At 45.8% G+C, this 13,565-nt stretch overlaps 1 long non-coding RNA gene across 1 annotated transcript; it reads right to left on the reverse strand.

Annotated features, from left to right (window-relative positions):
* Positions 1–1,442: 1,442 nt before the first annotated feature.
* Positions 1,443–13,373, reverse strand: LOC306915234. The gene is made up of 3 exons (XR_013788782.1): positions 13,253–13,373; positions 10,908–11,212; positions 1,443–1,658 (listed from the first exon to the last, which is right to left on the reverse strand). It is a non-coding gene; the product is annotated as an uncharacterized lncRNA (long non-coding RNA).
* Between the last annotated feature and the right edge of the window lie 192 nt (positions 13,374–13,565).

Below are 13,565 nucleotides of genomic sequence, written 5' to 3' on the forward strand. Positions count from 1 at the left end.
CGAGCACACATGCGATCTAAAGCATTTTTGGGCTCAGATTGAGATAAAGGACCATGTTTAGAGCTTAATGAAACATTAATTCGAGGTCGTGCTATATGCATAATAAATGATAGTTTGAGCGGCAGATCATGGGCGTGAGCGAGCCTGGCACGACATGGAGGGCAATCACTTCCGGGTCAGCCGGGTTGAGGGCTCTTCTTCTTTGCTTACCACCTACTGTATGACCTATGGTCACGGGAGGAAATGTGTTAACTCAGACCCTGTACTGGTTCTTTTTCAGACCCGGTTCCGAAATTGAAGAACCGGAATCTGTTCCATCGCATCTGGAACCGTTTTAAGTTTTATCGTGACACCGATAAATAGGAATACTGTGTTAGTTCCATTCATCCGAGCCAGATCACAATCGATTGATCGTTAAAATGAACATGCTCTAGCTGTCTCGTCTGCTGTGTTAAGTGCAGTGTTGTTTTTGGCAGCAAAATTTGATTTTAGTTTTAGTCATAGTCTTTTGAATAGTTTTCATATAGTTTTAGTCACATTTTAGTCACCTGGAGTGCCTTAGTGTTACTCTAGTTTTAGTCGACTAAATGTCATGCGATTTTAGTCGACTAAATCAACTGTAGATTTAGTCGACTAAAATCGCATGACATTTAGTCGACAAAAAATGTGTTTTGCTGTCGTAATGACTGATTTTACACTTGCTGAAAATAGCCGATCTACAAGTTCACAATGCGTCGCGCTGCGACGCATTGTGAACTTGTAGATCGGCTATTTTCAGCATGCAACCAAGTGTAAAATGACTTATACTGGATCTCTTGTCCACTATAGTCCCTTCCTAACATTTTAGTCTAGTTTGTATTTGTTGACGAAATTGTCAGTATATTTAGTCTTAGTTTTAGTCATCATAGCTTAGTTTTCATGTAGTTTCTATTTAGTTTTTGTCAGTGAAAAAAGGCAGTCGACGAACATTTTTCGTCTTAGTTTTAGTCGACGAAAACAACACTGGTTAAGTGGTCAGGTCAGGTGGTCTGGGTGGGCTTGGTGGGCTGTGTGGGCTGTCGGGTGGGCTGGGTGGGCTGTGGTCGGGTCAGGTGGGCTGGGTGGGCTTGGTGGGCTGTGTGGGCTGTCGGGTGGGCTGGGTGGGCTGTGGTCGGGTCAGGTGGGCTGGGTGGGCTGCGAATGCTTTTGGGCTTTTCAAGTATAGCCCCTGATCCAGCAGAGACTGACAACCACTGGGTTAGATTATTTTGAGGCTGAACAAAGGGGCAAGTAGGCCACCTGTACCCATTAGTGACGTGTAACCACTTTCAACCTGGTGTCCCTATGTTGGGCACACGTGGGGAGCTTGTAGAGCGGCTATCTTCGCTGCACGACACCATTGTTGTATGATGAAGTATAAAATGAAATGGGGCTCGAGCAGTTAAAAGCATTTTCTCCCCCTTTATTTTTTTTCATGCACAGAACTGTCTATTCAGGTCAATGTGTTACCAAATTTTACGTGACTATTATGACGTGTTTTGTCATTCGAAGGATATGGGATAAAGCGGTGGCTTTGCTGCAGTTGGAGGTGCAGCCACGCTGATTGAGCAGGCTGCTCTGTGAGGCTCAGTCTCCCAGACACTGGTCCCCGACAGACCCTTTGATCTGCTGTGCAAGGGCTGCACGCACGCGCGCTCTCACACACACACACACACACACACACACACACACACACACACACACACACACACACACACACACACACACACACACACACACACACACACACACACACACACAGGGAGAGAGAGAGGAATATGAATACCAAGAGCCCAAGGCAAACACCAAAGATATGTTCTCTAAAGCCTCCATTTTTTTCCTCCCCTCTCCAACTTTCTGGCTGCAGGCGACCCACACAATTCAATTCAATCCCACGGGGGCTGTACTGTATGTCGTGCAGACTACTGTTAATGTAACGTTCTTCCTAGCCAGCCTCCATTTAGACAATGCTTTGAGGAATGGAAGGTTTATCCCTTATGTTTACTGTCTGTTTAATCCCTTTTGACCTGAGATCAGATTCTAAAAATGTCTTCTACATCCTGACAGTTTTCTGAAAAAGCTATGACGTTCTTCGATTTTTCAAAAATAGCAGACCTACAAGCTCGTAGCTCGCCACTCGGTGGCGCGCTATGAGCTTGTAGATCTGCTATTTTTCAATAGCTAAAGCATAACATAATGCTAACACCAAAAGGGGTTCCCGCCCAAAATGGGTTTTAATCCCTTTTTGTTTACTTTTCGATATGTTTATTGTAAATGTATGGGAAGACTCATCTTATTTTTTGTTCTTCACCCTCTTCAAAAGCATTTAACACGGTGCTGTCGGCCGGGCAGAAACATCTACAAGCTCACAACGTGTGGTGAGCTTGTAGGTTGGCTATAGTATTTTCACTATTTTGTTTAGTCTTGGACGTACAACAGAAATGATAGTCACGGCATAGTGATGGTGAGCTCAATGGGCTGGGACCCAATATGCTGTCAGTCATGAGAATTATGCACAATAATGTTCTCAGTATTTATTTAACTCGGTGTGACTCCCAGGATTTCACAGCGTAGGTTTCTCTCTGCACTGGTTGGCATCCTACCCTATTATTGAGCAATTTTACTGTAAGTCAACCTTCTGACTGTAAGTGGCAAGGTTTGAAGTCTGAAACAACAACGTTCTGGCTGTAAGTGGCAAGGTTTGAAGTCTGAAACAACAACAACATTCTGGCTGTAAGTGGCAAGGTTTGAAGTCTGAACCAACAACGTTCTGGCTGTAAGTGGCAAGGTTTGAAGTCTGAACCAACAACGTTCTGACTGTAAGTGGCAAGGTTTGAAGTCTGAACCAACAACGTTCTGGCTGTAAGTGGCAAGGTTTGAAGTCTGAAACAACAACAACATTCTGGCTGTAAGTGGCAAGGTTTGAAGTCTGAACCAACAACGTTCTGGCTGTAAGTGGCAAGGTTTGAAGTCTGAACCAACAACGTTCTGGCTGTAAGTGGCAAGGTTTGAAGTCTGAAACAACAACAACGTTCTGGCTGTAAGTGGCAAGGTTTGAAGTCTGAACCAACAACGTTCTGGCTGTAAGTGGCAAGGTTTGAAGTCTGAACCAACAACGTTCTGGCTGTAAGTGGCAAGGTTTGAAGTCTGAACCAACAACATTCTGGCTGTAAGTGGCAAGGTTTGAAGTCTGAACCAACAACATTCTGGCTGTAAGTGGCAAGGTTTGAAGTCTGAACCAACAACGTTCTGGCTGTAAGTGGCAAGGTTTGAAGTCTGAACCAACAACGTTCTGGCTGTAAGTGGCAAGGTTTGAAGTCTGAACCAACAACGTTCTGGCTGTAAGTGGCAAGGTTTGAAGTCTGAACCAACAACGTTCTGGCTGTAAGTGGCAAGGTTTGAAGTCTGAACCAACAACGTTCTGGCTGTAAGTGTCGGGTTTGAACCAACAACCTTCTGACTTCCAAGGCAGTATGTCTGACCAACCTGCATATTGTCAGGCGGAAACCACATTTGTCCAAAACCATTCGTTTTCAGGAAAGAGAAAAAAAGTACATTGGACCCAATGTAGCTATTATTTAGTCACAAGCACTTGTTATATATTACTAAAGCGGTGCCCATGTTGTGATGTCGGAACAGGCCAGATCCATATATGGAGAATTGGAGATATAGGGGTGATCAGGCCCAGAGGCTTTTGTGCAGATTCTGGACAACCGGAAATGCATGCCCCACCCAGTTATTATGTATGTGTCCCTTTTATGCCCATAATATATATATATATATATATAATATATGGAGTTCTTTGTCAGGCATGGCAAATTAGGCTTTTGTGCTGGTTCTGGACAACTGTAAATGCAGAGTACCCATGCGTTCCACCCACCTGTCTGTTTCCCTGCAGAGTACCCACGCGTTCCACACACCTGTCTGTTTCCCTGCAGAGTACCCACGCGTTCCACCCACCTGTCTGTTTCCCTGCAGAGTACCCATGCGTTCCACCCACCTGTCTGTTTCCCTGCAGAGTACCCACGCGTTCCACCCACCTGTCTGTTTCCCTGCAGAGTACCCACGCGTTCCACCCACCTGTCTGTTTCCCTGCAGAGTACCCAGGCGTTCCACCCACCTGTCTGTTTCCCTGCAGAGTACCCACGCGTTCCACCCACCTGTCTGTTTCCCTGCAGAGTACCCACACGTTCCACCCACCTGTCTGTTTCCCTTTTATGCCCATGGAGATTTCTGTATGCGTCTCACTGTGTCCCTGTATTCCTATATATGGGGTTCTGTGTCAGGCGTGCCCAAATATGGAGTGTGGTGATGTCATAACAGGCCAGCTTATGGAGTTCTGTGTCAGGCGTGCTATCTTCACTGTTTTTGAGGAAGTATAAAATAATGTTTAAGAGGATAATTGATTCGTCGATTTATGCTTTTTTTCCCTCATTACATTTGTATTGATTTTCAAGGCAATACAAAACGATATATGCTTTTTCAATATAAAAATCACACCCGTGTGAACTGAGTGGTGCAGTGACGTCACACACTAACCATAGCAACCATGCTCACCTGTGCGTGGGGCCACGTACAGGTACACGGGTACAGACAAAGCTGGTTGTTGGAGTGGTTTGCACCACTCAAAAAAACACGCCTCATGATTATTCGATTAATCGGAAAAAATAATCGCTAAAACAATCGCTAAGAGGATACAGCAATCGTCCGTGGATAATTGTCAGTCACTCTGTCACTCTCTCTCTTGTCCTCCTCCTCCTCCTCCCTGTCCTAACCCTTGTCCTCCTCCTCCTCCTCCCTGTCCTAACCCTTGTCCTCCTCCTCCTCCTCCCTGTCCTAACCCTTGTCCTCCTCCTCCTCCTCCCTGTCCTAACCCTTGTCCTCCTCCTCCTCCCTGTCCTAACCCTTGTCCTCCTCCTCCTCCTCCCTGTCCTAACCCTTGTCCTCCTCCTCCTCCTCCCTGTCCTAACCCTTGTCCTCCTCCTCCTCCCTGTCCTAACCCTTGTCCTCCTCCTCCTCCCTGTCCTAACCCTTGTCCTCCTCCTCCTCCCTGTCCTAACCCTTGTCCTCCTCCTCCTCCTCCCTGTCCTAACCCTTGTCCTCCTCCTCCTCCCTGTCCTAACCCTTGTCCTCCTCCTCCTCCCTGTCCTAACCCTTGTTGTCCTCCTCCTCCTCCTCCCTGTCCTAACCCTTGTCCTCCTCCTCCTCCCTGTCCTAACCCTTGTCCTCCTCCTCCTCCCTGTCCTAACCCTTGTCCTCCTCCTCCTCCCTGTCCTAACCCTTGTCCTCCTCCTCCTCCCTGTCCTAACCCTTGTCCTCCTCCTCCTCCCTGTCCTAACCCTTGTCCTCCTCCTCCTCCCTGTCCTAACCCTTGTCCTCCTCCTCCTCCCTGTCCTAACCCTTGTCCTCCTCCTCCTCCCTGTCCTAACCCTTGTCCTCCTCCTCCTCCTCCCTGTCCTAACCCTTGTCCTCCTCCTCCTCCCTGTCCTAACCCTTGTCCTCCTCCTCCTCCTCCCTGTCCTAACCCTTGTCCTCCTCCTCCTCCCTGTCCTAACCCTTGTCCTCCTCCTCCTCCTCCCTGTCCTAACCCTTGTCCTCCTCCTCCTCCCTGTCCTAACCCTTGTCCTCCTCCTCCTCCTCCCTGTCCTAACCCTTGTCCTCCTCCTCCTCCCTGTCCTAACCCTTGTCCTCCTCCTCCTCCTCCCTGTCCTAACCCTTGTCCTCCTCCTCCTCCCTGTCCTAACCCTTGTCCTCCTCCTCCTCCCTGTCCTAACCCTTGTCCTCCTCCTCCTCCCTGTCCTAACCCTTGTCCTCCTCCTCCTCCTCCCTGTCCTAACCCTTGTCCTCCTCCTCCTCCCTGTCCTAATCTCCCCAGAGATCCAACATGGATAGATGGCGACAGAGGCGACGCCTCCATGCGGAGATAAAAGACCGGGGCAGCGTGTGTACGAAATGTTTTATGATGTCAGCTGAAGTTTGAAGAGGTGGGAAAAACGGAGGAAGTGAGTGGGATGAAGGGAAAAACGGAGGAAGTGTACGTGTGGGGGGGGGGGGGGGGGGGGGGGGGCAGCGTGAGAGACTGAACGAGGGGGAGGATTTTTGTAGAAACGCAGCCCGAGGTGAGATGAATCACACCCCACACCCCCGTGGATCTAAACAACATACTGATTTCAACGGGGTCTCACAGATGTACTGTATATACACACACACACACACACACACACTCACACACACACTCACACTCACACTCACACTCACTCTCTCTCTCTCATTGGTTTTACTTGTGACGACATCAACATTTTTGGACAGCAATTTTATACATTTCATTTTTGAGGGGCGCTAGTCCCTCCTATATACAGGTTCAATGTTTGTTTTTAAAAACGCCATTGACAATGAAGGGAAAATGTACGTCATCTTGTCCCTAACACAAACATTAAATGCCATTAACAATAAAGTGAAATTAATGTTTGTTTTACATCACCATTACATCAGTCCTAATCAACATGAGTTAGACTTTAATATATTAGCGCCCCTCACTTCACACAGGTGTGATTTTTTTTCTTTCTAAGTCAAGTGGATTGCAGAGTTCACACACCAACTATTACAAAATATACACAATAGTGAACCATATGTTATAGTTATCATTACTAGTCCTTACCCGTTCTGAATATATGAACAGCAAATGATGTTGCGCGCAACCCCCGCATTGGCCGCGATGCTTCCCCAAAGAAGAAGTTCTGTCGACTGACGCAAGAGTAGCTAGTAGTATCAGGGTCCGAGTTGTTTTCCCCGTGTGGGTCTGTTACGCGGAAAAGTGTGTCCCAGTATTAATCTGTGTCCGTCCCTGGCGTCCCATTTCACTGGTGACCCGGAAGTGGACGACAGCGATTTCATTGGTGACCCGGAATAGGACAGACACACAGACAGACAGCGATCGGTGAATTTAGTAATGATGATGATAGTGCTCAGTGTACTGTGCTGTGAACGGCCCTTAAGTATAAATCATAACTCCAGCCCTAAACTGTATGTCTAGGGTCTTTGTTTACAGTGAGGCAACTGTAATCTAATATGTCAGATGACCATGTTGTTCAAACTATTATGCCTGCCTGGGCTCCTTTTGTTTTAGTGAAAATGAGACGCGCTTCTTCTTCATTCATTTAAGGCAGTTTATGTGAATGGCGTTCTGATCTCTAGGGAAATCACCGGTAGACACGATGTCAGTCATGGACCAGCACATTTATGACCACATTCTTCTGTATAGAGTAGCTATTATTAGTACCAAAACAAAAGGAATATCCATTCTTTGTTGTATTTAATGCCTCCAGGGTTCAGGTCAAGTCGCAACAAGTTCCACATTTCGGCAAGTCTCAATGGTAGCAAGTTTTAGTATTAATTTAATTCAGAACTCTCAAAATAGCTATGCTTTCAACTCTCTTGGGATTTTTAGTATCGAGCCATGATGCCACGATAATCAGTGGTGGTTGGCTCTTTTAGAGAAGGCATCTCAATCTCACATAAGTATCGGAAGACAAAAACATTCAGAGAGAGAGAGAGAGAGAGAGAGAGAGAGACAATAACCACAATAGCAGCAACAACAGTAAAACTATGTCAGAAAACAGGTCAGAAACAATGCAACAACCCAAAGCCTCGTTTCTAAACAATGAACAACTGCTCAGACATCTGACTTTTACTTGATTTTTTTTAGGTGCAGTCGAACGAAATGTCACTGCACTGTTCTCTCTTTCTTGTAGGTCTACTGTGTTCACTTTATTGGATGCTATTTAACCCATTTTTGGTGGTTACATACATTATGTTATAATTTAGCTATTGAAAAATAGCAGATCTACAAGCTCATGAACTTGTAGGTCTGCTATTTTTGAAAAAATTGTTAAAATGTGCCTCAAATCTTTCAGAAAATTGTCATGATTTAGAAAACTTTTTTTTTTTATTTTGACGTCAGGCCTAAATGGGTTGATTGTTTGCCCCCGTGCAGCACAGAGCTGTGGCTGTGGCCTGTAGGGAGCAGTGGTGTGTCTGTGGCCTGTAGGGAGCAGTGGTGTGTCTGTGGCCTGTAGGGAGCAGTGGTGTGTCTGTGGCCTGTAGGGAGCAGTGGTGTGTCTGTGGCCTGTAGGGAGCAGTGGTGTGTTGGAAGTCTGTACCAAAAGGAACAAAACAAACCTATTATTATTATTATTATTTCTTTGATTTTTGATTTTTTACTTCAGTCCTGCAGCGAGAACTAAAAGAACACCCCTCCCAGAGAGAGAGAGAGAGAGAGAGAGACTGTGCGCCTTGCCCTCTTGGTCTGTGTTCCCCCTCCAACACCTTTTGTATCCTTCCTGAGTCCTTGTGGACTCGGCCCTCCTTTGTAGGTCAGAATTATATTGCGGGCAGGCTGGCCCCTGTGTGTTTACACATGTACACAAGCCTGGCGTGCGCTCACTTATGTGTACCACTCGGAGGTCATAAGTAAAGACATTTGTTGAATGATATAGTGACTTGGATCAGTGGTTTTTTGGTCAAGGGACGCCCACATTTTTGCAGAACCCCATCTGAAAATATTCTGTGCCAGGATCCCCCCATAACAGAAGACTTACGTTGTTAAAATCTTTTCTACAAGCTCTGCAAGGTGTTGTCAGCTCGAAATCTGCAATGTTTGAATAGCTAAAGTATAAAATAGGATTAACCCATATTTAGCGGGAACCCCTTTTGGTGTTTTAAAGCATTATGTTATACTTTAGCTATTGGAAAATAGCAGATATACAAGCTTGCTATTTTTGAAAAATCGTGAACATGTGCCTCAAATCTTTGAATATATATTATTACAGAGTGAACATTTTAACTCAAATCTTTGCTTCTGGGGAGGTCCCTGGAACAACATATTTTCAGATGGGGTCCTGGTCCATTTTTGGGGTCCTGGACGTGAGCACCACTGATACAGAAACATATGTTTTTTTCAGAAAACTGTCAAATTTCGACGTCAGACAAGTGGTTAAAGTGTTCCTGGTATTGCCAGGGACCCCCTGGGAACCACCCCAAGGACCACTGCGTGTCCCCCAGACCCACCCCACTTTGAGGCTTGATTATTCAGTCACAGTATCAGGGGTATTATTATCACATCAGAAAAGCTCCGTTTTATATAGTCGCATTGATCATTTCCAGAATGAATCTCTGTATCCACTAGTATTTTGGATCTCAACATTCAGCACTCGGGTGGGAAGCCAGCCGTGTGCTGACTGACTACTCTGTGTAAACGAGGGCCATCTCCATTATGTATACAGACGAAATCAAACGATAGCTGAAATTCAGCCTGTGCGTTTTCTCAATTGTGCTTCGTTCGTGAAATAGAATCCTCCATTTCTGGTTGCATCTGATTCTTGTGAAACGGACCTATACAGTACAGTACAGTACATGCAGTGGGCGCACGCCGTATAAGGTCTGGAATATATGTAATATTAACAGTTACTCCAAGGATCCTATTTCAGCTGTGCTGTGTCCTTCACTTCCAAGGTCATAAACAATGCATTTTGTTTAGGAAACAGTGAGCGGCCTTTTGTATAAATATTTCTCCTGTCATCAGAGACAGATATTTGACGGGCTGTATCTAGGCTAACCTTTTTGCTTTCCAACTGTCTGGGCCAGGAAATGCCAAATATATATAGTCTTTCTCTCACAAATGTTTCCCATGATGGAGTTCAAATAAAAACACGGACACTCTTTAAATCTCTGCGTGCTAATTGTTTTTGCACGCTTGCTGCTATTTCCAGTTTAGCCAGTGGGACCCGAGCATGAAAACATATCTGCATAAATTAGAAGTTGAGATAAGGAAATTAAGCTTTGAGATAAATCAAGTAGAAGATTCTCAACAAACCCTTTCCTAAAGTAGTGCAAACAATCTCAGAAGGCGGGGGGGGGGGGGGGGGGGATTAAACATTACATATTTTATAGCATTTTTATAGCGCCTTTCCAAGTGCTCAAAGCGCTTTACAATGGTTCATTCATTCATACATTGGGAGGTGAAGCGGCGAACAGTCGACGCCAGCGTCCTCACTTCCCACATTCACACACCAACGGTGGCGAGCTCACACCAACCGACTCATTGGAGTCAATGTAGGGTTCAGTGTCTTGCCCAAGGACACTTCGACATGTGGACAGGAGGAGCCGGGATTCAAACCACCGACCCAGGGGACCCAGGGAGCCGGCTCAGGAGGTAGAGCAGGTCGTCCAATGATCCATGGGTTAGCGGTTCGAATCCCAGCTCCTCCTGTCTACATGTCGAAGTGTCCATGGGCAAGACACTGAACCCCAAATTGCTCCCGATGTGCTGGTTGGTACCTTGCATGGCTTCCGCCGCAATCGGTGTATGAATGGGTGAATGTAATGCACAATCTATGTAACGCGCATTGGATAAAGGCGCTATATAAATGCACCATTTACCATTTATCATTGGACTGATGTAAACCTATGTGTGCTGAGTCATGGTGACAATAGATAACCAATAATAGACAGTCGCCTACTGTATGCTGTAGTTATTCATTTTGAATATATCCTCTGGCTCTTGCTCTCTGCAGTACTAACCTCAGAGAGCATTTTATAGTGTCCTTGCAGCATAATAAACGCCTTGCTTTTTAAGCCCTGGCATTCTCGAGCCATCACAGGTAACGATGTTCCCGCATAATCACGTTGCCTTTATCAAACTTTAAATGCGTGCGTTAATAGAGCATGTTCTGCCTAGAGCAGTGATTCCCAAATGCTTTACCTCCCGAACTGTGAAGCATGCAATTACAAAACAGACCGAGACTGACCGCACTGAAAACAAAACTCTTTCTAGGCAGTGAGACTCTGTCCTAGCTGCCCGAGCCCAGGCAGTGTAGCAGCATGTTACTGACCCTGCTATGGTGGGCCTTGGCTCATCATTTGGCTTGGACTGCCCTATGGGGACGTACTGTCAGACAACTGCATCATGTGACGGGAGGCCTGGTCCGTAAGCCTGGCCGCTGCTTGGCCGAGAGGCTGACAGAGATAGATGGCTGCCCTGGTCTGTGCCCGAAGCCGTCTTGAAGGCTGAATCCTAATAAAGGCCCAGGGGTCCTGACCTGGGTGGCGTACATTAGTAACGGGAGCCGTGCTGCTCGGATTCAGCGTGACCCAGTTCTGTCTGCGCCTCGACGCTCCGACACACCTGGACACTGGCCTGGGAGAGGAGAGGAGAGGAGAGGAGAGGAGAGGAGAAAAAGGGGAAGTGGAAACGGGGAGGGAGCTATGAGCCGAGAGGAACGTGAATTGGTAGCCTGTGTGTAGCTTTGAGTTAAATTGAGGTTCAGTTGCAATTTATTTTCTGGAGGTTTCACCACCCGACAGCAATGTGTAAAAATGGATCTAATTGTCCAAGAAAATGCAGCAGGAATTAAGGATGGATGGCGGTGTGCATTGTGTTGAGGCTTTGAGGCCAAACAGAAAACATTCCTGCATTCTTGACAAGCCTCAGTCAACGAGAGGGACTATAACTAGCAGTAGCTACATTCCTTGGCAGAATTCAATATGAAAAGCATAGTTTCCGAAACGGTATATTACATTCTGGGTGAATGCCTTAACCTAATGATTATCTGAATGACAGCGAGGGAAAAACCTCAATGCATCCTATACTCGATCCGATTGTTTACCAAAACATGACCCAGATCAGGTGGCCTGCCGGGCCGGGCAGCTGGTCAGTGTTGCTTGAGAGCTCTCCCGGAGTGACCTTCCATCTGCCCTCACAGGCCATTGGTCTAGACTCCTCACTCATTTACATGGAGAGAAATGTGTGATGAGCTAAGGCTCATCATACACTTCTCTTGTTCCATGTAAATGAAGAGAGAACTGTTGGGTTTCCGGGATTGTGTGTGTGTGTGTGTGTGTGTGTGTGTGTGTGTGTGTGTGTGTGTGTGTGTGTGTGTGTGTGTGTGTGTGTGTGTGTGTGTGTGTGTGTGTGTGTGTGTGTGTGTGTGTGTGTGTGTGTGTGTGTGTGTGTGTGTGTGTGTGTGTGTGTGTGTGTGTGTGTGTGTGTGTGTGAGATCAGAAGAGAATAGTGTTGATCGAAATGCCATTCAACATCCTACTGGTGTAGAAAACAAAAACAAAGCCTACCCAGTATGCTACAATAGACGGACATAGGTCACTAGATTAACAATAGATCAGGAAGAAGCTACATAGCAAATGAAACCTCTATACACAGAAACATGGTCTGGGTGAGTTCTGTGCATTGTTGATTTCATCAACCTAAACTACGACAAAAAAAATTCGTCGTTTCGTCATTTTTTTCACTGACGAAAACTAAATACAAACTAAGCTACGATGACTAAAACCAAGACTCAATATCATTGTATGCTTGGTTGCATGCTGAAAATAGCTGATCTACAAGCTCACAATGCGTCGCAGTATGCAACCATGTGTAAAATCAACCAAGTGTAAAAGGCATTACGACGCCATCAAGGCCTGCAAAAAAATGCATTTTTGTTGACAAAAAAACAACTGTAGATTTAGTCTAGACTTTCATTCTAAAGACTATAACTAAAACTAAAATATAAATGTGCTGTCAAAATCAACACTGGTTATTTGCATGCAAAAGCGTTCTACACTTTGAAATGACAGTTTGTTTGAACGTGATGAAACGTAACGCAACGGCTTTCCTATACGTCTAAACATAGCCTAGAGAGTAGAAACGGTACGCTTCTCCATTGTCCTGCAGTAAAACATGTGTGTGTGGAACTACAGTGCAAACAAACACATGCACGCTATCTTTTTCTTCTCCCAGTGAATGCGGCATCAATGCAAAGCCATGTGTGTCTGAGCGAAGAACACGTGCCGTCCGCAGACTTACAGAGCAGCTGGCAGCGCCATCAAACATTCATGAAGGAGATGGAAAAAGTATGAAGGACAATGTAGGCCCAGGGACTCAGGAGAAGCAAGGAGAGAGAGAGAGAGAGAAACGGAGAGAGAGAGAGAGAGAGAGAGAGAAACGGAGAGCAGGAGTGTTGTCTTACAAAGGTTAATGGGACTCATCTATGTAAACATGTTAACATGTTTAAACCCTGTGTGTGTGTGTGTGTGTGTGTGTGTGTGTGTGTGTGTGTGTGTGTGTGTGTGTGTGTGTGTGTGTGTGTGTGTGTGTGTGTGTGTGTGTGTGTGTGTGTGTGTGTGTGTGTGTGTGTGTGTGTGTGTGTGTGTGTGTGTGTGTGTGTGTGTGTGAACTCACAGTTGTGCCTTGCCTTTTGTTTTGCAACAATCTCCCATTGTACTCCCTTCAAAGGTTTTTCTTTTTTTCTTTTTTTCTTTTACTTTTTCTCATTTGTATGCCTCTATGGACTAGACGCCCAGGTGTGGTTGGAATATTCAAATATGTCTTCCCTGTGTATTTTTGGTTTCTTCCTGAAACTTCCTGAGCTGAAAGCCTTTGAGTCAAACGGCCCAATCGAAATACACTATATAATGACATCACAATATCATCCCCTGCCCTAACCCCTCCCCCTTCATCAAACGACAACAACAGCTGTGGGTGTGGCTTCAGT

Source organism: Electrona antarctica (genome assembly GCF_951216825.1).
Source record: "Electrona antarctica genome assembly, chromosome: 22".
In the NCBI taxonomy this organism is placed as follows: domain Eukaryota; kingdom Metazoa; phylum Chordata; class Actinopteri; order Myctophiformes; family Myctophidae; genus Electrona; species Electrona antarctica.